This window comes from Aotus nancymaae, unplaced genomic scaffold (genome assembly GCF_030222135.1).
Source record: "Aotus nancymaae isolate 86718 unplaced genomic scaffold, 86718_ANA_hifiasm-v0.15.2.pri h1tg000022l_1, whole genome shotgun sequence".
In the NCBI taxonomy this organism is placed as follows: domain Eukaryota; kingdom Metazoa; phylum Chordata; class Mammalia; order Primates; family Aotidae; genus Aotus; species Aotus nancymaae.
Window position 1 is genome coordinate 22,025,744 of NW_026988435.1, and position 24,837 is coordinate 22,050,580.

Here is a 24,837-nt window from a genome sequence, read left to right on the forward strand (position 1 = left end):
TTCCAACAATGTGTTTATGTTTCCTTTAATCCCTTGGAAAATGGCTATAGATAACGACCTGGTAAGGAAAGAACATACTTAGGACATATACTTGCATTCCAGTTCAACAAAACCTTAAGAAGTGTCTGGAATTATCGACTACAGCAGACAAATATAAGTAGAGACTTCCAAACTAATATGCCAAGAACTACATCAAAATGAGGATATGCATTTAGTCCAATATTCCTAGAGGAGATGATGCTGAAGAAATTTTAAAATATAAGTAGGATTTAGTCAGAGAGCTAGAAGGACATTTCAGGCAGAGGGAGCTGCATGGGAAAGGGCCAGGAGACTGGAAAGAGCATTTAACTAAGTTACCGAATCCAAGAAAAGACTTTGCACTAGAATATTCATACTATTTATAAGGCGGAGAAAAGCCTAGAAGAAGGAACATCATGAATTATTGTTCAGGACATCTTCACTTCTCTGCTTCTTCCCTCTGTGAACATGGTATTTTTCACTGTCCCACTGATTTTAGGATTAGCCATATGATTAACTGTGACCTATGGAATGTTAGCAGAAGAAATGCAGATATGAATTGTGCTCACCCAATGGCTACTTGTTGTCTTTCTCCTCTGCCAGTGTACTAAGATCATGCTGTTAGCCCACTGCCTCAATGAGAATGGAAAACATGGGGAAGAATCCATCCAACCCACAGACTTGAGCCCTGGAAGCAAACCCAGCTAAGTCTAGCCTAGATCCACTTGCCTTAAGCTGGCGGGTAGACGTGTGAGTGATTCAAATGATTCATATCTTAAACCTCCCAATGTTAGAGCAGATGCTATGCAGCAACAGCTGCCCATGCATTGCTGAACATAGCTGTCTGTTGAAGGAATACAAATATTTTTAAATTTATTATTTTTTGCTTCACATTCTTGGCAAATTTGTTGCTTACTTTTGTATTAAAGAGAATTCTACAAATTAAATCATATATGTAAAATATTTATGAAGTGAGAATGTCTCAAAAATTATGTTATTTTTCCTCTAATGTTCAGTTTTTTTATCTTTGTTTAAATGAATTTTGTTGTGTATATTTAATGTATCAAACATGTCATGACATACATATAGATAGTAAAATAGTTATTAGAGTGAAGCAAATTAACATCTCACATAAGTATTCATTTCCCCCCACCTACCCATGACAAGAGCAAACATAATATAATCACTTTAAAAAATCCCAAATACAATACTCTGATATTAACTATAGCCATCACTTTGTACATTAGATCTTTAGTTTCATTAACTTTACCCTGAGGGTTGTTTTACACTACTGTACTGTCATTATCAATTGCCTTTGATGGCCCTCAGGTAGTGAACTAAAATCTTCTTTATTCCTAAGGCTTCTTTTCAACACATGGTCTTGGTTAGTGTCTCAGGAAAACAGAAGGCCCAGGTGGGAAGCAGAAAAAAACAAGTTTTAGGTACAGGGAGATTTGATTTAATATACTTAGATAATTATATAAAAGTCCTTACTACCATGGCTAATATATAGTAATAGATGATTAAGAAGTATTTTGTTCATTCTCACAGCCCCCTCTAGTATTCCCATTAGCTAGTTTTGGAAAAGCTCCCTTTAAGGTTTTCAAGTTCATGATCATTTGCATTTTGATGGGCTAAGGTATATCAGGCTGTTTCTTTATTAGTGCAATTAAGAGAAAAAAAAGTCAGGACAATTCTGGCTTTTTGGATTTTGATGAAATTTTCAGTCTGTTTTGACATTTGAGTTGCTGATTTTCTGTGATCTGTCATTTACAAGTGCTGCAATGAATAAGTGAGAGCCATTAAACAGCTGCACAATTTGGGGGACTTTTCACAGCCCAGTCGTAGGACTCAGCAGGAGATCACTAAGGATTAGACACAAAGAAACAGGCATTTTAATTTGAGTAATATTAACATTCACAAACTGTCATATTATGGAAATCATTGGGAGTGTGTGTGCTCTGCTATTGAAGCAAAGGCAGAAAAGATAACAACCGGAGCTTAGAATTTGCAGGATGCCCTCAATGGCTGGAAGACAATACACTCAGGTGAGCCTGAAAAGTGGCATTCAGGAGGAACAAATTTGGGACTGAAGGAGACACTTAGAGGAATCCCCTGAAAACTTCCAGGTTCTCCAAAGCACCTTTGTCCTGTTAAAAGACCTCTCTATGAAGAGGCTGCTATATTCTGGTCCTGGGCAGTTATCTAGCAATGTTTCTTTATTAAGAAAAGAACGTTATGGAGACACAGGGAAGTATAATAAATCCATGACACAGTTCCTCACTTCAGGGGTTCTTGAAACTATACACACACGACCTGCACTAAAACAACAACATATGAAGGAATACCACGTAAGTGAACTTAATTCAATCAGTATAGCTTAATATAGCTCAAATTTCATTTTAGAAAAAAATAGCAATGTAACAATAGAGTTATCAAAAATATCAAGCCAGGCTAATTATGAATAACCCCTTGTAAGAAATTAACTTTGAGATGAGTTTTGACAAAAATGAAAGATAAGGATTGGTGTAGAGGGTGGAAAATGTGTGAACAAGAAAATGACAATAATAACAGCATATCTAAAAGTGCTAAGACAAAGCCAGAGAGTGCAAAGAAGAAAAAAGAAGCATATAAATGATACAAAATCAATCTTGTGCAACCTCACACATTATTGATACAGTTTTAAATTTTCATGAGGGCCCAGTGACCAGTAATCTGGTAACACTTCTGCTAAATCCAATCCCTTCACTCCCCTGTAACTTCTGAAATCAAAGACTCATGTACAATTCTACAGGGGAGGCCCACTTAGAAGCAGAATTGAAGGTCACCAGAGTTATATGGTAGCTATGAGGTGTAGTATGGGGTCCAAATGACAATAACTGAACTTCTCTGACTACTGAGGCTCCAATTAACAACACTCATCTTTTAATTATAGTTTACTGGTAAGATTATTAAGAAAGGAGAGTTCTTGTCTACTGTTTTACAATACATATGAAGAGAGCACTGTAAATAACTTTCTCTTAATCTCACAAAAATCCCTCTACTCCCCACCCTACCACGAAAATCAGCTTCATCTACATGCACGATAGCCAACAAAGTAAAACAAGCCCTTCTGGTTGATAACTGAAAAGAATATAAAGTTTGCTCCTGAATTCACCCAAAAGAAGTGCTGAAAAAAATCTGAATATATAAAATTCTGATAAATCTCTGTATTTCCAGTTTAATTTTATGAAGATATCAGTTCTTTTGTCTTTATTTTCTATTATTTTTCAATCATCCCTCAGCATTTTGTACTTGAGGGTCTTTGTCTCTTCAGAGCCAGAAAATAATCATTTGACACTTGATGCTTAAATAAACTTGAAGAGGAGTCATTAAAGGAATCTCTCCATAATGCTAAGACTCATATATGTATCAAAGAGAGAGTGTTCTAAGAATTAAACATATCCTTCTTTTCGTTCTTTTATTTTATTATTACTTTCATCATTACATTTGGGCTTCTCTGATATTAATGTATACTTATTAAAGGCAGATGTTTATATTCTTCAATATTCTTCAATCTAATGATACGTGAACCAGAAAAGTTATTAAGCATGTTCATGAAGGAGAAATACAAGTGGTGCCAAAACAGTCTTGGGAAATAGAATTATAGAATTGACCTTTTAAATTTTTGCAATCTATACATCTGACAAAGGTCTAATATCCAGAAATCTACAAGGAACTTAAACAAATTTAAAAAAAAAAAATTAAAAAGTGGGAAAGAACATGAACAGACACTTCTCAAAAGAAGACATGACATTAATGCAGCCAACAAACCTATGAAAAAAAGCTCAACATCACTGATTATTAGAGAAATGAAAATCAAAACCACAATGAGATACCATCTCACACCAGTCAGAATGACAATTATTAAAAAGTCAAGAAACAACAGATGCAAAGAAATAGGAATGCTTTTAAACTGTTGGTGGGAATGCAAATTAGTTCAACTATTGTGGAAGATGGTGTGGAGATTCCTCAAAGATCTAGAACCAGAAATACCATTTGACCCAGCAATCCCATTACTGAGTATATACCCAAAGGAATATAAATCATTCTATTACAAAGATACATGCACATGTCTGTTCATTGCAGCACTATTCACAATAGCAAAGACATGGAATCAACACAAATGCCCATCAATGATAGACTAGATAACGAAAATGTGTTATATATACACCATGGAATACTATGCAGCCATTACAAAAACGAGATAATGTCCTTCTCAGGAACATGGATGGAGCTTGAAGCCATTATGCTCAGCAAACTAATACAGGAACAGAAAACCAAACACCACATGTTCTCACATATAAGTGGTAACTGAATGATGAGAACACATGGACACAGGAAAGAGAACAACACAAACTGGGCCCTGTCAGGGAATGGGGTGGGAAGATGGAGGGCATTAGGAAAAGTAGCTAATGCATGCTTGGCTTAATACCTAGGTGATGGGTTGATAGGTGCAGCAAACCATGGCACACATTTACCTGTGTAACAAACCTGCACATTCTGCACATGTATCCCAAAACTTAAAACTAAAATTTTTTAAATGACATTTTTATAGCTTAATGATTTCTGAAAATTAACAAAGTTTCTATATCCTGGAAAAAGTACCACTTCTCACACTTTAGAGTAAAATATATTCTTAGCAAAAAAAGAGTCTATTACTTCAGAAAACTTAACTAGTGAGGTTACAAAGACAGTGATTTAGGAGAGAGGAGTCATTATTCAAGAAATTTTTCAACAGCCGATGTTGCTTAAAACATGATCACAGAGTATAATAGCGAGATGTACAGTGGGATAGCAGATAGAAAGGGAACGTGGCAGAGTACAATAAAGTCAAGAAGGAATTTTAAAATGAAATGATATAATAAGATGGCAACAATAACAGTATCAAATTATGATTCTGTTTTGTGGGGTGAGTTTTACCGGCCAGACCCCTGTCCTTCCCCTAGGAACATCCCCCTGCAAGTACTTCTGCCCCAGTCTCACCTGTACATCACTGCTGCATTAGGTACCATGCCTCCTGCTCTGATAATAACACTCCCTTGCCTTATGCTTTTTGAGAGATCTTGGACTATTGATTAATTGAACAGAATTTATACTCTTCCATTACCAATCCCATATATTCTGTGGGGCCTTATTTTTCTTTCAGTAACTGCCATATAAAATTCTCTGCTCGAATCACCTCAGCTTTTTTTTTTTTGTATTTCTTCTTTCTTTCTCCTTCTTTTCTGCTCTGGTTCTACACACATTTCAAGCTCTGTACCTTTGATTTCACCCTTTCTGAAGTGAAGTACAATTATTCTGTTTTCCACAAACCTAAATCCTTCACTACTTTCAGCAAAATGTAGAAAATAATAGCCAAATTTTCTCTCCGCCTCCTTGTTTGAATTCCCAGCTCAGTGGGTATAAAAGCACAGTCCAGAGGATGCTGACCAACCTACATTCATGGGTCTGTTTCGCATCCCATCCATACTGGCTTGGAGGGAAGGTAGAGAGTTCTATGCAGGTGTGTGTATGTGTGTTGGGGGAGTATCCTGTCTCTACATGGGGCTGCTATTTAATCAGAGCTCTTAGTGTGGGGTTCTCACATAGACAGCACTGTGAGTTATTAGTGTTCTTACTCATAACTCAAAACCTTTGCTTTTTAAGTTTCTATGCCTTTACACAGGGTGTCAGCTCCTTGACTGTTACCTCTTTTCAGTAAGAAAAGAAATCCTTTTTCCTCTAAATCAGTTTGCCACATCAGGGTAATGATTAATAAATGAATGTATTTCTTTCTATGAAGTACCATATCCAGGATCATGTGGAATTTCCATAACTGAAGAAGACATGCATATTGTTTCTAGAGATAATAAATTTCAGCTGGATATAAAACAGCTGTCAACCTTAATCTTGAAAACTTCTGGTTTGGAGCCAACAATCTTATAGTATTGTGCCTGGTTCAATCCAACCAGGCAGTGAGACAGATATGTAACTCCTCACTTGGATTTTTCTTATTTTTCAGTGAAGCTAAAATGCCTTTCAAGGAAAGCTGAGCATTAACAAATGATCAATATATACTATTATTTCCAAAAAAAATGTACTTGCAAGCATCATACACATCTTTCCTTTAAGTAAAATATTTTTAACCTTCTTTATGATTCTTCCATAGGCTGGAATACCTGTCTGCATTAGTAATAAATAGGAGATATTTGTCTGAACTTAATTGTCAAAGCAGGTCTTCCCCACAAATACTTTGAAAAGACCAGTATCAATAATTTCTTTTATGTTTTGCAATGTCTTCACTTTCCTACTCCAAGCAAGTCATTCTCTCATGAGACTTATAGGAATTCCAGTTAAACGTTTTGGTTCTACATTGCTGTAAATGCTCGAATCCATAGTATCTTACTTGTTTTCTCCCCTTAAAGCCTATTTTCCTGCACATCTATTAAATACATACCAAAGCCAATTTTTTTTCATTGCAAAGTTAGTTAGCTTTAAATTTAATCTTGATAGGGCACACTGTCTTTAGTCAAATCAGGCTGTGATAACGAAATGCCATAGATGGAATGGCTTATAAACAAGCAAAATTCATTTCATTTACTTCACACAGTTCTGGGGGCTGGAAGTCCAAGAACAGGGTACAGCATGATTGGTTTCTGATGAGTGACCTCTTCTGGGTTGCAGACTTTTGCCTGGCTGTTGTATTCTCACATGGTGAAAAGAGGGCTTGAAAGTTCTCTGGGGTCCTTTTTATTAGGCCACTAATCCCATTAATGAGGGCATTGCTCTCATGTCCAAATTACCTCCCAAAGGCTGTAACTCTTAATACTGCATGTTAGAGGTTAGGATTTTAATATACGAATTTGGGGGGAATGCAGTCCATTACATACAAAGTACTTTTAGAGGAAATATCTTTTTCTCCAGGAGAATTTTCTGATTTATTTTTTAAACTTTTTAGTACTTTCTCATATTTTCTCATGATTTTAATAGTGTCTATGATGTAGACTACAGCATAGTCTTCCTACCAGTTAGATGAACCTTTACATCTTATAGGTAAAATCTCAGAATGATGCTGTATTGTCATAAAGGGACAATGGAGTTTTTGAGCCACTAAGGTGCCTTTATGCCTTATCCAATTTCAATTGATGAGTTAGTTTCTCCTACAAATTCTCTATGGCATACTAGAAATTACATTAAATTGTAAGTCAAACCTCAATGATTTGGATACAATTAAGAAATCTCACTTACACCACTAAACTGTGTGACACAGAATATTGTTTCATCTTTGTGCGATTGTAAAATTGGAAATAACCTTAGATGTTCTCCAGTCCAGAGGTTTCAATTCCTTCTCCCTAGGGATTTCAGGGGGTATATTCTTTCCTAGGGAGGGGCAGGTGTGGAGAAGATGCAACTTGCCTCCCCCAACTCCATTTAATCAGAGGCCACTAATTCATTCTGTTTTACAAATTGGTACATGCAGGGCGGGGATTCAGATGCTTTTACTCATTTAAAGCACCTTTTACTCATTTAAAGCACCTTAACATTTTCAAGAATTTCCAGGGCGTGCTTACATATCTCACAAATTTGCCATGGTTTTGATTTACTTTCTTATCATAGACATCTTCTCCAAACCATATCTTCTTTCGACATAACTCTACCTCAAACATGGATTCAGCACAGTCTCAGTACTTCCAAAAGTAAACACTGGGAATTCTGTTTAACAAAGCTACTAAGGGTTTGTGAGCCATTGAGTATTCCAAGCCTCCCAAAGACATTCCAGGGGCATGTTAGCACCATATGTTAGTGTTCTTGACAGTGTGTTAAATGGTGTGCTTTCCTGAAAAAGCACATCCATAATTTTTCCCTTTTCTCACTTTATTTCCCACCCTTCTTAATCTGCCATCTTGAGAATGCAATCCCAATATCCTATCCCATGTATTTCACATTCTCTTTTCTGTACATCTGAGCAAGGTCTTATAGCTCAGTTCTTCACTAGTGCAATAATAAGCTTAGTTATTTGGCTTAATCTTAGTTAATTGTCTTAATGGCCAGGACATACAGTAGACACAAATGCTGTGAGGGACATCTGCTGTCTTATATGATAGTGCCTCTGTGTCAACTTCAACCAAGGCTACTCTTAAAGGAGTGGTGGGCACTTCTGCAGGCTCAAAGGGTTCAGGAAATCTAGGGGACAAGATTTTTAAATGTATCAAACATCCTCATCCAATATCTTTGGGTCTCATTTATTGCAGTCAGGACCCTACTCTTGTCATGGCAGACCTAACTAGTTGGGGAATTTTGCTTTGTCTGGAGCTCTGCTATCCTTAGTTCCTGAGCCTGATTCTCCATCTTTTCTGTCCTCAGGCTGCAAGAAATAGGAATCTCTCTATGTGTTTCCAGCGAGTTCCTTTGGCTTTCACATTTAGCCTTTTATTGATAGTTAATCTTTTTCAATCTTTCATTCTTGCCTCCCAACGCATCAATTGCCCCCAGCAAGTACTATCCAATACCATTGCCCTTATAATAACTATTTCCCTCATTTATCTCAAATGAGTAATACCCCGTACCTAATATTGCATTTCCTTCCACCAGCATAGCATCCCAGTGTACCGATGATGAAAGCTTTATAATTTTCATCTTGTGTCACAGAATCTTTGTTCTCTACCTTATTGTCCACAGAACAGTGTGTGATCCAGCTTCAAAATCTCATTTTAGCCTCTGCCTTTTCAGACCATTCTCAGACCAACTCTCAGGCCTACCTCTGCAGTAAGTAGCCTCAGAAACATTTAGCAAATTGAGAGTTCATTAAGAAATGCTCTGGGGATCAACAACTGTGGGAGAAGGAAACAAAAGCAAATGTAGGTGGTGTGTGAAGTCACAAGCCCTCAGCCAAATTTACAGAGTGCTCTGAAGCTGGCATACCTCTTCAGAGGTAAAGAAAGGGATCAAGCCTTTAATATGCCATGATTAACCAGTCATTGGTTGCAGGCTACCACCTCTCCCATAGGGTACCCAACCCCAGAAAGGGTGTATAATCTTGAATGAGGCAGCTACTGTCAGTCAAGGACAAGTTTCCGAATGGGTAGAAAGCTAAGAAATTTTAACCCTCAACCTTTGAAATAACTGAGGAATAAATCCTTTAGTCTTAAAGTGGAGATCTGAGTGGCAAAGGCTGGCATCCATTACAGAAGGATTAAGTACTGATGAGGACATGTCAAAAAAGACACAGAAACCAGGTTGACAGATGCTCACTAGTTAATTTTTGGCTAATATAAATATCAAAAAGAATAATAATGATAGTTTTCAAGTATTTAATGAGAAAATTATTTGACTACATATATTCTGAATATATTTAGTATATCCATAGGTATACTGAAAAGGAAAGTAGATGGAAGCTCTTTTTTGTAGAATAATGCCACTTCATTAATGTGAAATGACCAAATTAAAAGATCAGATCATTTTCAAACATCAATGTATTAATTGATTTAGTTATCAATAGTTGCTAAAACTTTTGGGTGAGAATTTGTTGAGGATCAGGATTTCACATAAATTACAAAGTATCAACATGCAGAATACACATTAATGACCAAGGAAAAGAAAGCACCTTTACAATGCGGGATGTTGTAGATACTATCTTAACCAAGTGTTCAAACTTGACATCACCAGTAAGAGAAGGAAAAAAAAACAGACTTCATTAAACTTCTGACTTAATGCAACGAGAAGTACAAAATGTCATCTGTATTATTCTTGATAAAATGTTTAACTTGAGTCTAATCATAAAGAAGCAATTGGACAAATCTAGATCGTGAGTTAGTTTATAAGACAACTAGTCTGGGTTATTTAAAAATTTCATAATCATGAAAATGTCCTAAATTAAAGATTGTTTAAAATGACAAACAAATGTACTATGAGATCATTAATCAGATCCTGAATTGAACATAAAAATAGCTAAAAAGAATATTGTGGGCTCAATTGAGTAAATATGAGTGTAAATTATATATGATATTACTGTATTAATATTAAATTTTCTGAGTTTGATCATGCATTTGTGATTACATCATGGCTACCTACTAAAATACTAAAAGACCAAGTGTTGATATTACCAATGTACTTTCCAAAGAAATTTTTGACAAAAACATGGGAAGAGATGGCAAAGTATTAATAATAGTGAACTGTTAACATAAGTAAAGTTTCTACGGATATTTGTAATATTATTCTTTTACTTTTTCTATTGGTTTTAATTTTTTTCAAAATATATGGGGGGTAAATTCTAAAGTTAAATTTAACCCAAGTTCTGATCCGATGTCTGCAAATCTATTAATAAGGTCTGTATTCATGAAGTTTAACTGTGTTTTGAATTCTGATTACAATCTTCTCTACATCAACCTTTTCTTTCTAGCATTAAAAGCAAAGTGATTTTTAAGAAAAAATACATAGAGATATCACACTTATTTTAGCTACATTTCTATGACTCTGAGCCAGGTCCTTTTTCTTTTAACAGTTATTTTCACCCTGACAAATTCCTACAACTGTCAAAATGAAATCTCAGCCTTAGTTATTTTCACTAAATGTTTTCTTTTTATATCTTTTATATTTCAAGAGACTACTTCCATTAACTGAATTAAAGAGGAAACTTGAATTACTCTCTCTATATATAAAAATATATATATAATGTTTTATTAAAAAATATATATATTTAACAAAACATAGCTGGGTATGGTGGCCATGCCTGCAGTCCCAGTTATTTGGGAGCCTGAAGTTGGAGGATTTCTTGAGTTTGAGTTCGGCCTGGGCAGCATAGGAAAACCCCACCTCTTAAAAAAAAAGTTTTCTTTCATGTTTCCATTCTGATAAATATTTTTCCCCTTCTCATTATCTCATTCCATCAGAATCACATATCAAACCTGTTCTTGAAAAAAAAAAAAAAAGTAAAATTGAAGTTCTGTATCAGCCAATCTTCAGAAGGATTAGGCAAAAATAGAAGAACACAAATATATCTCCAAGTATATCCAGTAGGACCTAAAGAAACTAATGCTGTAAAGAGAAGAGCTAACTCTCTGTCTTACCACTTTTCAGAGCTATAAGACAGTCATTTAAGGAATATGTCTCTCATTTCCTACATTTACAGGCTTTACTATTCTTACAGAAAAAACATATCAAAATAATATAAACACATTCATAAAGCTTCAACCCCATAGATATGTAAGCAAACTTTGAATCATCTTCTCTTCACTTCAGATTTTCAATGATTTCAAAAGTGAACATTTACCTTCTCCAGTGCAGTTTCTGAAACAACAACTCTTCAAAAGAACTCAGGTGTATTTTAACCAGTGTGTATTCCTCTAAGATTGTTTTTTTCTGTGCTTTCTCTCATCTCTCAAATGCCTTAGTACCTATAGACTCATATATTAAAATATATGCACATAATTATAAACCTTTATAATGTGCTTTTATAAAGGCACTCCTAGCACAATGCATAAAACAGGTGAGCTATTTTTAATTTCACCATGGGAAATATGTGAAGTTAATGTAGAAGAAGATAAAACAGAATCCCAAGTCACTGTTTTTTATTGGAAAAACACACTAGATGTTTTGTGAGGAGAGAAAAATCTCTACAGGATTGAATTGCAACAGAACCTTTATGTAAAGCAGTTTTATTTGAAATATATTGTTCCAGACAGCAGTGGGGGGAAGAAAACAGTTTTAATCCAAAATGCTTCCAGGCTCAGTCTCCTCTGGCCAATTAATTTGATTTCAGTAATGTTCTAGTTGCCTCTGCCTGGCAATAGCTATTAAATATAGTGCTGTGCCTTTCGGAAAACTTTTACTTTACATGAGAGCCAAAAGGTAAATCTGTACAAAATTGGACTAGGAAGTGAAATATGATTTTGAAACAGAAAAATATATTAGCTCAAACTCTGATCAATGAGAATCATTTTGAAAAAAAAAAAAATAGGTAACCACAAGTGCCACTCAGCATCCATCAGCCATCAGTCACATTTAGACAAAGACTGGGCAAGACTCATTTACCTATCTACTTAGCTATGTAGGTTTTCAAATTTTTATTTTATTTTATTCAAGTTTGGGGAAGAGATGCCAACATTTTTTGATAACATTAACTTCAATGAGTATTTATTGGAATGTACTGGAGTAGGCACTTGTATAAAAATGATTGAGACACATATAGTACATCCCCTTGGGGCAATCTAATGTGTAAAATTAGGCAAATCTTACAATATGAGAAGAAATAAGGTGTATTAGTTCATTCTCACATTGCTCCAAGGAAATGCCTGAGACTGGGTTATTTATAAAGGAAAGAGACTTAATTGACTTACAGATCCACATGGCTGAGAAGGCTTCAGGAAACTTACCAATCATGGTAGAAAGCGAAGGAAAAGAAAGGCACCTTCTTCACAGGGCAGCAGGAAGGGGGAGTGCAAAGGGGGAAAAGCCCCTTATAAAACCCGCAGATCTTGTGAGAATTCACTAATTATCATGAGAACAGCATAAGGGTAACTGCCCCCATGATTCATTTACCTCCCATCAGGTCCCTCCCATGACACATGGGGATTATGGGAACTACAATTCAAGATGAGATTATGGGGACAGAGCCAAGTCATATCATAAGGTGACTGAATTAGTTCTCTATCTCAGTATTAAGTAATTTAAACAACAACCAGTCATTTAGCTTACAATTCTTATGAGCATTTGCTGATCTGTATCAGCCTCTGCTAATCTGGCCTTGGCTTGCTTATGTACCTGTGGCATTTGGAAGTTCAGCTGTGGCCTAGTCTCAAACTACCTTATTCACATGTCCTTCCATTTGACAAATAGCAATAATAAATGCCACTAGAATAATTTGGGAGGAAGTCAGTTGAATGTGACAGAATTAGAAATAGAAAGAATATGCATTTTGGATTTCAAATTTACACTATTATAAAATAATTAGCTTATTTTTAAATGAGTCATTTTTACACTGGTTCATTTTATCCCATCTTGGTCATTTCACTGTTGCCTCAAACAATAGTTTCTTCCCCCATCCTACCAGAACTAGTATATATAAAGTCAGATTAAGACCTTACCCTTTATCCTCCCAACATCTTGTAATTTAATTTCTTCAAATAGCACAGTTTAAAAACTTTCAAATATAATTTGCCTCTTTCTTTTTCTTCTTCCCTTTCCATATTCAATTAGTTGCCAATATCTTCTAAGTACCACCTCCAGCATCATCATCTCACTTCTATTCCCACTACTTTCACCACGTCTCAGACTCTCTTTGCTTCTTGCCTGGGCTGCTGTAATATGTCCCTCAGCAGGCTTAGCACACCCTGGTTTGCTCTTCATAATCTACTAACTGCCTACAAATCAGTCTTCTTAACTCACAGTTCCAATCGAGCCATTTCCTTCTGTACAAATTTCTATCGTTCTCAATTCTCACCGGAATTTCTCAGCCTAGCATTAAATGTTTCCACACTTAGCCCAATTTATGCTTCTAAACTTATTTCACACTGTTCTACCAATGCTGTACATCAGCCCAACTGGAAGTTTCAACATTCTTTCAAACCCCAAGACACATTTGATCATTCCTACTGCATGGAATAGTTTCCCTGGTCTAAAAATATCCCAGCTACGACATTCAGCTCATGTTACTTCCCACATAAAGCCTTTTCAATCATCTTAACTGGAAATTCTTTTACTCTGAATCATATTCATGGTTATTCCACCAAGAAGAAGAAGAAGGGTGAGCAAAATGGAAATGGATATTTCTGGTTTGGGGGTTTACAGAATCAAAGGGAAAAAACCACAAGGGTGTGATATAAAAACAATAATTAGTTCAGTTTTAAGCACTATATAGTTATTTATTGTTGCATAGAAAATCATCTCAAAACATAATGACTTAAGATAGTAAACATTTGTTATCTCACAGTTTCTGTGGGTCAGAAATTTAGAAGTGCTTTCCCGAGTGATTCTGGCTCCGAGCCACTCATGAGGTTGCAGTCAAGATGTTGGTCAAGGCTATAGGCATCTGAAGGATTGGCTGGAACTGAAGAATCTGCTTTTGAATTCACTGCTATGATTTGGATGCTTGTACCTTACAAATCTCATGTTGACATTTGATCACCAATGTTGGAGTTCGGGTCTATTGGTACATGTTTGGGTTATGGGAGCAGATCCCTCATGAATAGATTAACACCCTTTCTCAGGGAGTGGTGAGTGATTTCTCATTCTTTTAGTTCCTGCAAAAGCTAGTTGTTTAAAAGAGCCTGTCATCTTCCCCCTCTCTCTCTCTCTTGCTGCTTCTCTTGGCAAGTGATCCCTGCACATGCTGGCTCCCCTTCACCTTCTACCATGAGTGGAAGCAGGCTGAGGTCCTCACTGGAAGAAGATGCTGGTGCCATGGTTCTTGTTCACCCTGCAGAAATGTGAGCTGAATAAACCTCTTTTCTTTATACATTATCCAGTCTCAGGTGTTCCTTTATAGCAACAAAAATAGACTAAGACATTCACCCATGTGACTGTGGCTGGAGGCCTGCTCCTTACCTCATTAATCTCTTCACAGGGTTATTGGTGAGTGCTAACAACATGGCAGCTAGCTTACCTCAAGCTAGTGATCCAAAGGAGAGCAAAAAGGAAGTGACTACGTCTGCCATGACTTAGCCAGAAGTTACACATCCCTTCTGCTATATTCCATTCATTAGAAGCAAGTGACTAAGTCCAGCTCACACTCAAAGGGTGAGAAATTAAACTTCAACTCTTGAAGGGAGGAATGTCAAAAATATGTGGACATATTTTAGAAACTTCACAGACATATTGAGTTTGAGTTTCGCGAGTATACACAGATGGAGATACCCAGTAGCTAGGCTACAGTTTAGAATCAAAATCTAGAAAGGAGAGCACACATTTGGAAATCATTAGCTATTTGTGGAAATGGAAGTTATGAATGGTGGAAATTTTAGACAAGATTGAGATCATTCAGAGACTATGTGAAGGCTGAAAAGGAGGAGAACCAAATGTGGATGTAGATGGATATCTACACTAAAGGCGAAAGCAGTGAAAGAGTCAACTAGTAGGGCTGAAAAGAATAAAACAGAATAGTTTTCATCTATTATCATAAAATTCAAGAGGAAAATACTGATTTATTCAGAAAATATTGTGTGCCTCAACATTCGGTAACAATAACAAATCCCAAGAAGATATCAAGTGAAGTAAGAATTAAGTTATTCTTTAATTTTTCAATACAGAGTTTATTGGTGACCTTTTCACAGTTTTAAAGGTGTGGAGGAGGCATGCACAGAGGCATGCACAGAGAATGTAGAATGAGGCAGCAATACAGTTGTTCTTGCAAGTTTAGCTGAGAAGCCAAGGAAGAGAGAAAGAACCATGGCATGTATAAAGGTTTTGTTGCCCTTTTGCTTAAGTCATCTCAGGTTTCCATTATGAAATACTGTAATCTGGGCAGTTTAAACAAAAGAAAGTTATTTCTCACAGTTATGGAGGCTGGAAATTTTAGATCAGAGTGCCAGCATTTGCCCTCTTCCTGGCTTGCAGATGGCTGCTTCTTTCTGTATTCTTACAAGATGGAGTAGACAAGGAGGAGAGAGATGGTGGACCCCTCCATTCTCTTCCTCTTCTTATAAGGACCCCAATCCCATCATGGGAACCCTGCCTTCATTACCTCATTTAAACCTTATTATCTTCTAATGACCCTACCTACAAATAACATCTCATTAGAGGATAGGGCTTCAACATATAAATTTGGGGATGTGAGACACCAGCGTTCAGTCCATAACCCTTTCATGTTGTTTTTTTCTCTTTACTTTGTATTACGAAGTTGTCAATCATGTAATAAGTAGAGACTAGTATAATAAACCCCACGTACCCAGCTTCTTGTCTCTCTTGCAACCCCATTTCCTTCAAACTATAGGAAGAACAAGAAGTTTCAATACACTTTTTTAAAATGTAGAATCTTGAGCATGATCTCATGAAGTGAAAATCAATAGAAATCAAGGCTAATCACTCAGAAAATAGATAATAAATGTCAAGTCAGTTTTCAAGTACTTTTTTTTTCTGTGTTATTCTCACATTCAGTGGAAAATTAGATGCTATGGAGAAGGAAAATGAGCACGGGATTTTGAGTCAGAAAATCTATCTAGGATGTTGTCCCCAGTATCAGCCCTATGACTTTTATGGCATAATTTCTTAACATCAGCAACTTGAGCTTCCTTATTTTGGTGACATTGAAAGAGGATACTGAGGTGATAATACATATATCAAATAAATGATGCATAAAGAACTTCTTCTAAGAAGTAAATGAAAAAGAAATAACATTAACAGAAATATTTGGAAACCTAAAAAAACTGTACAGAGTCAATTTACTATTCACAATGTGCAAAGAGAAACAGGTTCAGGTTAATTATGCTATGTAATATCACTCAACCAGCAGTAAATGAAAGAGCCTGAATGTTATTAACCCCCTTCCCCCTCAAATTCAGAGCTCTTTCTGCTTTACTATGTTGCCTCTCTTGCTTACAGGTGATAGTGAACAAATAAAAGAGAATAAATAAGACTAAATTCCATTTTCTAGTTGTACTAGTACCTAACATAATCATTAGGCCATTTTAAAGATTTTTAGAACAATTTTTATTTTAGCTGGCAATAAAATATATTTCCCCAATTCACTCTTTCAGTGTGTTAATTTTTAAAGTTGAATTTTCTGTTATCCAAAGGCACAGAGCAATTTATGTATAAAGAATGGGGCTCCCGTTCCTGAATCTCTACATCTGCCATTCCAAAACATATGGCTTTCTTTTGAAAATACGTATCATATATGGTTTTTAAGTGGTTTCTAAGGAATATTTGAAATAACATGAACATAAATTTTGCAAAAGGAAGTATAATAAATGTTTCTAGCCAATTTAAGAAATGGTTAAAAATAAAACAGTAATCTTTAATCCATCATTCAAAATAAATTCATGCTGGTTTTCAAGATAACTGAAACTATCATCTTTAAATTTTTGAATGTATATCATTTTTATTATTTCTAAATGAAATATTTGTGAAATAAATGGGACTTTTTACATTCTATGTTTAAATACATTGGGCATTACTTAATTTATTCTTGATGAATTACTGCTATTGCTATGAACCTAAGTTATTTTCATGCTCTATGACAAAGATGCTATAAGACTTCTGGAAGCTTACTTGATCATACACAAACAGCCAAGCTCCTAAGCTTTTAACTTTAAATCTACTCTTTGTCATTTTCTCGTCTTTTCCCATGCTATCAATCATCACCATGAGATGTTACATTTTACTGCTGTAGTGCACCTTCTTGTTCTGTCCATTCTTTTTCAATTTATAACTTATAATGTCTATGGACCAGAAATTCCAAAGTCAATGAAGCTAGCTGAATAAGACTGACCCTTACAAAAGTTGTAGATGCAAAACTGAAGATGAGGAGAATGAACAGTTAGGACTCCATTTCATGATAAAATGGATTCTGAGACATAGAAATAAAGAATAGTAAACTACACAGAAGTGGGGATGGCATAAATCAGGGGAGAGAAAACTTTCACAAATAACATACTAAGTTATTTGCTTCGGGGGCAGCACACAAGTAACAAAAGTGCAAAATAGCCTTCTCTTTTTCCAATAATTTGATTTCTATAAATAAGATCTGTAAGAGAAAGATTGTATATAGAATTGCAGAATCCATGCTCTTCAAATTCAACATTGTACTCTATTGTCCTAAGTAGATGTCTCTTTATGTGGTATACATTTTATGGCTACCACAGATCTTATCTAACTATAACCTCACAGATGCAAAGAACAGAATCATAAATGAGGAACTTTCCACATTCAAGAAATTGTTGTTTCTCTTGAATACTATGAGATGTAGTTGAAATTATTCACTCTCAATAGTATTTCTCAGGGTATATTTCCTGTATTTAGTATGTTCATTACATGGTAATATCCAACATCCCACTAAAACTGCTGTGATCAAAAGCAATTTTCTAATGACCAACTCCATCTGTCTTTAGTTCTCTTCAACTATGTGAGACATCTGACATTATCTTTTTCACTTCATGTGTGTGTGTGTGTATATATATATACACACACACACACAAACACATACACATCTATATAATGACATTCAAGTTATTTTTTTTCAAGTTATGATTTTGAGAAAAAGAGAAAAATTCTTACAAAACTGAGAGTTTCCCTGCTTTAATGAAAACTATGATACTGCAACAAGTGTCATACTTAAGGAAGAAACTTTAGGTGTGCAATTAGACAAGGATGCTCAGAAGTGCTAGCATATCTCCATAGTTCTAGAGAGAACATGAGATTCTAGTTAAAGCAGTAATATAACAGAAAATGTCCAGGCACTCTGGCTTACATCTGTAATCCCAGCAGTTTGAATGTCTGAGGCAGGAGGATCGCTTGAGCCCGGAGTTTAAGGTTACAGTGAGCTATGATCGCACTGCTGCACTTCACCTTAAGCAACAGAGCAAGACCCTGTCTCAATACAAAATAACAACTAAAAATCTTAAGATGTAGTGGTTGAAAAACAAGGAGTAAAAATATCTCTATATGCAGTTGGTAAATAATTTTTGCATAACCAAAAGAATCCTCAAACTCTTAGAACTATTAAAAGTGTTCATCAAGTTTATCAAATATAAGATTCACATGCAAAACAACAACAGCAACATACTGTTTCTCAACACCAGTGGTTTTCAAAATGGGGATGATTTTTCCTATTAGCAGACATTTGACAAAATATGAAAACATTCTGGTTATCACAGTTAAGTGGTGTGACAGGTGGGTGCCATAGGCATCTAGTGAGTAGAGACCAGAGATGCTGCTAAATATCCTACAATGCACAGGACAGCCTCCCATAATGAAGAATTATCCAACCCAAAACATTAATTATAAGGCTGTTGAGAAACTCTGCTCCTCATCAGAACAATAACCAGAGAAAAAAATTGGCCGGGCGCAGTGGCTCAAGCCTGTAATCCCAGCACTTTGGGAGGCCGAGGCGGGTGGATCACGAGGTCAAGAGATCGAGACCATCCTGGTCAACATGGTGAAACCCCGTCTCTACTAAATATACAAAAAATTAGCTGGGCATAGTGGTGCGTGCCTGTAATCCCAGCTACTCAGGAGACTGAGGCAGGAGAATTGCTTGAACCCAGGAGGCGGAGGTTGCGGTGAGCCGAGATCGCGCCATTGCACTCCAGCCTGGGTAACAAGAGCGAAACTCCGTCTCAAAAAAAAAAAAAAAAAAAAAAAATTATAAAAAATGAGATAACATTCACAATAGCAATACAAACTGTAAAATTTATAGATTAACCTAACAAGATATTTACATGAGCTTATTGGAGAAAATGTTAAGTTCTCTTCAATGACTGAAATGAAGACGTGAATTACTGAAACAATATTTTATATTCATGGCTATATTTATTTAATGTAATAAAATTATTAAGTGCTGTCTAAAGTCAACAATACATTTTTTAAATAAAATTTTTTTTAATTATCAGTATTCGGAAAATTTGTTAGTCTGATTCTGAAGTTTATAATGAGGTAGCAGAGGAATCTTACCCTTCACTTTTTGGGTGGTTGGTAACTTCTTCAAAAAGTATAATGAAAAACAAGATGTAGAAACAAATAGAAGTGCAATTTTTATGGGCATTGATTTCTTAGCCCAGTGACAAATATAGCAGTCTTCAATACATAGAGTTTAGCCTATTTGAAGATAACCAAAGTTTTGCATCTTAAAGGATTAAATTATACATCTACACTCACTAGAAAATTAGTTTTACAATATTCATGGTATTTTCACATCATTGTTGTTTAAGGCATGCATCCTATAGCTGCACACTAAATAAAGACTAGATGGTCAGATAGAAAGTTTCAAATGTCATTTTTCCTTTGTTCTTCCCTGATATGGCATTCTGCTAATTTGGTGCATGTTTTGTATCAAAACTCTCTAACTCTAATCTCCTAGAAACTCATTAATCTGCATTAATAGCCTTTCTGGGAAGCTGTAAGTTTAATCAATTTTTATTTGATAAGGGTCTCTAATGCTTTTAGTGATGGGTGACTTAGCAACAAACCATTTCAAAACCATCAGCATTTTCTGAAGTCATGTCAGATGTTGATAAAGTGAAACTCCTCGTACAATACAGGAATGTAATTCTCAATTCTTTATCCACTGAGGTTAATAAAATAGAGGGCCCACAAAATGTTATCCAAGTACTGAAGAGAGATAACTTATTAAAACAGTATTTCTTCATAATCTGGACACTTTCGTTTCCAGATAGTGCAGGCTATTTTCTCGATGACCTGATGGAGCTATAGAAGTTGCTGTTTGGCCCAGTTTTTAAATGTCTATCCACTACAATGAAGGTGGTAACTGTGGTTAACTGTCACTTTTTGCAGTGAATGCCCTACCTCTGAGCTACACCCTAATTCATTATATCTGTATAGTTTTTATTAGAGTTTACATAACCCTTTACATCACTCATCTTATGTCATCCTCACAACAATCTTACAAAGCAAAAGAGAAGAGGGATGTTGCTTTACCAGTGGAGAAAGGAGCTCAATGACCTTATGTCCTCCAAAGTTTTGATGGTTTTATACTAACTCCTTCTCCTTTTTATCTGGGAGTGCTCCCACCCAATCTGTCAGGACCCACCAAGGGGCTTGATGTGGGCAGCATGCAGCTTGTGGCTGGTAGACTTACAGAATTCTTGAGGGTAATGCTCTTATTCTTCCCTGTGTCCTCAATGCCCAGTAGAATACCTATGCAGAGGACAAGAAATATGTTTCCTCATTCATCACTAGGTTTATGGCTGAAGCCCTATTATAAAAGACAGAATAACAGGAGAAAACCATACAAATGTATTTAATATAAGTTTTACATGGCACTAATATAAGTTTTCCTTAATAAGGAAATGAAGACCCAGAAAAATGAGTTTACCTGTGTATTTTTTCTTTTTGATACAATCTTGTTATGTTACCCAAACTGCAGTGCAGTGGCATGATCATGGCTCATTGCAGCCTTGATTTCCTGGGCTCGGCTTCCCAAGTAGATGGGACTACAGACACATACCACCACACTCAGCTAATTTTTTCTGTTTTTTGTAGAGACAGGGTTTCACCACATTGCCCAGGCTGGTCTTGAATTCCCGAGCTTGAGTGATCTGCCTGCTTTGACCTCCCAAAGTGTACCTGTATTTTTTTATGCTAAGTTGAATGAAGCAGATAGTTATGAAGGACAAAAGGGCTATGAGTTAATGGTAATAAACTGGGGGAACTTAACAAGGCCTGTTTGTTCATATCCTTCTGTGTCCCTTCTCTGTGTCTCTGTGTTTTCAAATATAAGGATGTTCCTTTCCTCTGGGTCTAGGGAGGGCATCTCTCAAATGAGGGTCTTATGACCTGCTTCAGAGGAAGGTCAGAAAATTTTCCCTAGGATTTATTACCTGCTTCAAGGGAGAAGAGCAGGAGAATATCAAAGATGACTTTTCCTACTTCTTCAGTTTTCTCAAATTGCTTACTTTAAAAGGTTTGGGGGTAGCATGTCCTGAACCCCATCACCTATATGCATAAAGAAATCACACACACACATGCATGCGCACACATACACACACACTCTCTCTCTCTCTCTCTCTCATTAAAATTAAATTCTGAATTCCAGTGGTCTCTTCCTCTGCTGCCACCCACTGCCCCAGCAAGCCCGCACAGCTTTACACACCATATGGACCCACCATTTATGCCTAGAGTTAGTTAAATTACTTATTTGGCAATGCAAGACCCCAAACACTCTGCTTTCTCTCAAATCCACATCTGTGTGCCTTTACACCTAGTATTTATTTCCCTCTTTGTCTTGCAAAACTGAGTCTCCCTCTTCCTTCCAGATGCAGGCCAAATGTCAAGTCTTCTCTGATTCCCACCTCAGGCAAGATCAAGGAATAAATCACTCCCTGCCATCCCACCCTTTACAGCCCTCAGTTATTGCAGAGCAAGATAAGATCTGTGCTTAAGTGGCTGGTCTTAGGAGAGACTATAACACTGAAGTGTTTGAAGAAAAGGAAAAGAACTATTCTGTTTGACATTATTTAAATAATCTATTTTAATGAAGCTTTACTGCCCTGCATTCAACAGAAAACTTTAGTGCCCATGGATCTTTAAGAATTAAAATTAAAAGACTAACTCCAGAATGGAAGGCAAAAAACGTGTTCCAGTGCTACAGAACCACTTCTTAGTATCACAGAATTTCCATGTTCCTTGGTTTTAATATGGTTTGGCCAAAACTCATGTCGAAAATTTGGTCCCCAATGTGGCAGTCTTGGGAGTGGGGTATAATGGGAGGTGTTTGGGTCATGGGGGCAGGTCTTTCATAAATAGATTAATGCCCTTCCTCAGGTATGAGGGCATTCTCCCTCTCAAGAAAATGGATTGGTTCCAATGTTTAAAAATAGTATGGCTTTCTTGCCTTCTCTCTCTCTTGCTTCCTCTCTCACCACATGGCTTCTGCACACACCAGCTCACCTTCTGCTTTTTTGCCATGAGTGAAAGCAGTATGAGGCCCTCACCAGTTGCAACTGTCCATTCTTGGACTTTTCAGCCACCAGAATCATAAGCCAAATAATCTTCTTTTTAAAACAAAAAATTACCCAGCCTTGAGTATTCTGTTATAGCAATAAAAAACAGACTAACATACATGTATAATACAGCTATAAAGCAAACATGAAATAACCATTGAAGGGACTGCCAGTTAGCAAATTTATTGTCAAAAATTCCATATAAAATGCATATTATTATCTTCAGACAACTGTTTGAGTAAACTATTGTATTACCTTCAATATCATCAATATCATTAAAAGTAATAGTTGCTTTATTTACCAAATACAATTCCACCTGGACTAGATTCAATCATTTTTGTTTGAGGTTTTTGGTTTTGTTTTGTTTTTGTACATAAATCCACAGTATAAGTAAAATCAATTTCTTAAAACATTGATTTTATTTTTATAGACAGTGGATTGTCTTTATTAATTACAATATACAATTAGGGTTTTGTCTCTGATCAAGTTTTAGTGCATAGAAATATTTGAGAACCTTGACTTATAGTGCAAAGTCAAGATTTACAAATATAAAATAGTATCCTTGGGTTCTAATTTCAAATGGCTAAAAGCCTTAATAAATTAGCTTTGTAAATACAAGCATTAATAGAAATATAATTTGTTAAATTGCTAATATTCTTATTCTCTTGATATTTTTCTGGTTGTCTAAACACAGAAATCTCTGTATACAAAAGCCATGTAGAAATAAATCAGTCTATATATTTCTTAACTGTGGATTGGGCCTCTCTCCCTGAATGATTTCTTTAAATGATAAATTAAAACTGATCAAGTGAGAAAATATATGTGAAATCATTTGAAAGTTAAAAAGCTATAAAAATGTAAGATATTATTTAACTGCACTCAATGAAACCATCTGAAAACTAGCATTCTATCATCTTGCTTTTTCCTTTCATAGTTTCAAACTGAAAATTAGTTTACATTGCCTCTATTAGAATTTCAACTACAGTATAGTCTAGGGAGAAAAACAAAACCTAAAATATTTTATCCCTGAGTATTAAAGGCAAATCCTATGAATACTTCTAAAGAGGTAATCAAATCAAATTTAAAAAATTGTTATAGCAAGAAAATGAGTTATATATTTTATTTATATTTTATTTTCAGTTCTTTTTTTATTTTGCCTTTTCACCTGATTACATGTCAGAAATGATATTATGTTTTTCTCTGTTCTTGTTTTCTGGAAACCACATATATATATATATATATATATATATATATATAGAGAGAGAGAGAGAGAGAGAGAGAGAGAGAGAGAGAGAGACTTGGGTCACTGATGGTAGTGCCGATTTTTCTCATGTGGCATGGTAATGTACCTTCAGCTTCTCTAAAATATGAAACAAGACAAGTTTCCAGCAAGAAGGCTTGAATGGTCTTTCCCATGATGCATTCTCAACATAAACGTGGGTGGACCAGGTCAGACCAACAAAGGTGAAGCAAAGTCAGGATGCAAGCTGGCTCAGGAGAATGAGATTCACAATAACCCTCCAAAACAAAGAAAGGTAATCTGGCTTTCTTGCGACCTATGAAATTAAAAGTACTTTGATATTGCCTAGAAATAAAATGCATTTTTATTTTTGGCTTTATTTAAGCATTTCCATTCCTGCCATGAACTAAAGATTTGGGTCCTGAAGACATAAATATTACAAAAATCTGAAACACCTGCCAATGAACTATTTTCCCTGCTAACACAGAAGAAAGAAGACTGAGCTTGTATTTGGTATATTGAAAGTTGTTCCAGTTTGCCTTTTAAGCTGAACAGGACAGTGTTATTTTACAGTATCTTACAAACTAGAGTGTTAAAATGCTTTCGCAAGCAAGACTTCACTCATATTTCTTGGAAGTGTTTCAAAATTACATCATTCTCATTACTAAGAATTATCTCTTTTATGATTTCCTGACATTTAGCCAAAATGTTTTTCTCTATAGGCAGTCTTATTCATTATAGTTTTACTACTTTGTACCATGTTAAATAATTTTCTTTCCTCTCTGAATTTTTCAAAAGCGGGTAGAATGTTACGTTCTCCTCCCCGTTCTTTGGCCAGATAATGCATATTTTATACCCTTCATTTTCTTTTATAAGACCACTTCTGCTTCATGAATGATTTATATACTCTCCTCTGAATCCTTCTCCTCCAAGATCGTTTCCAAATCT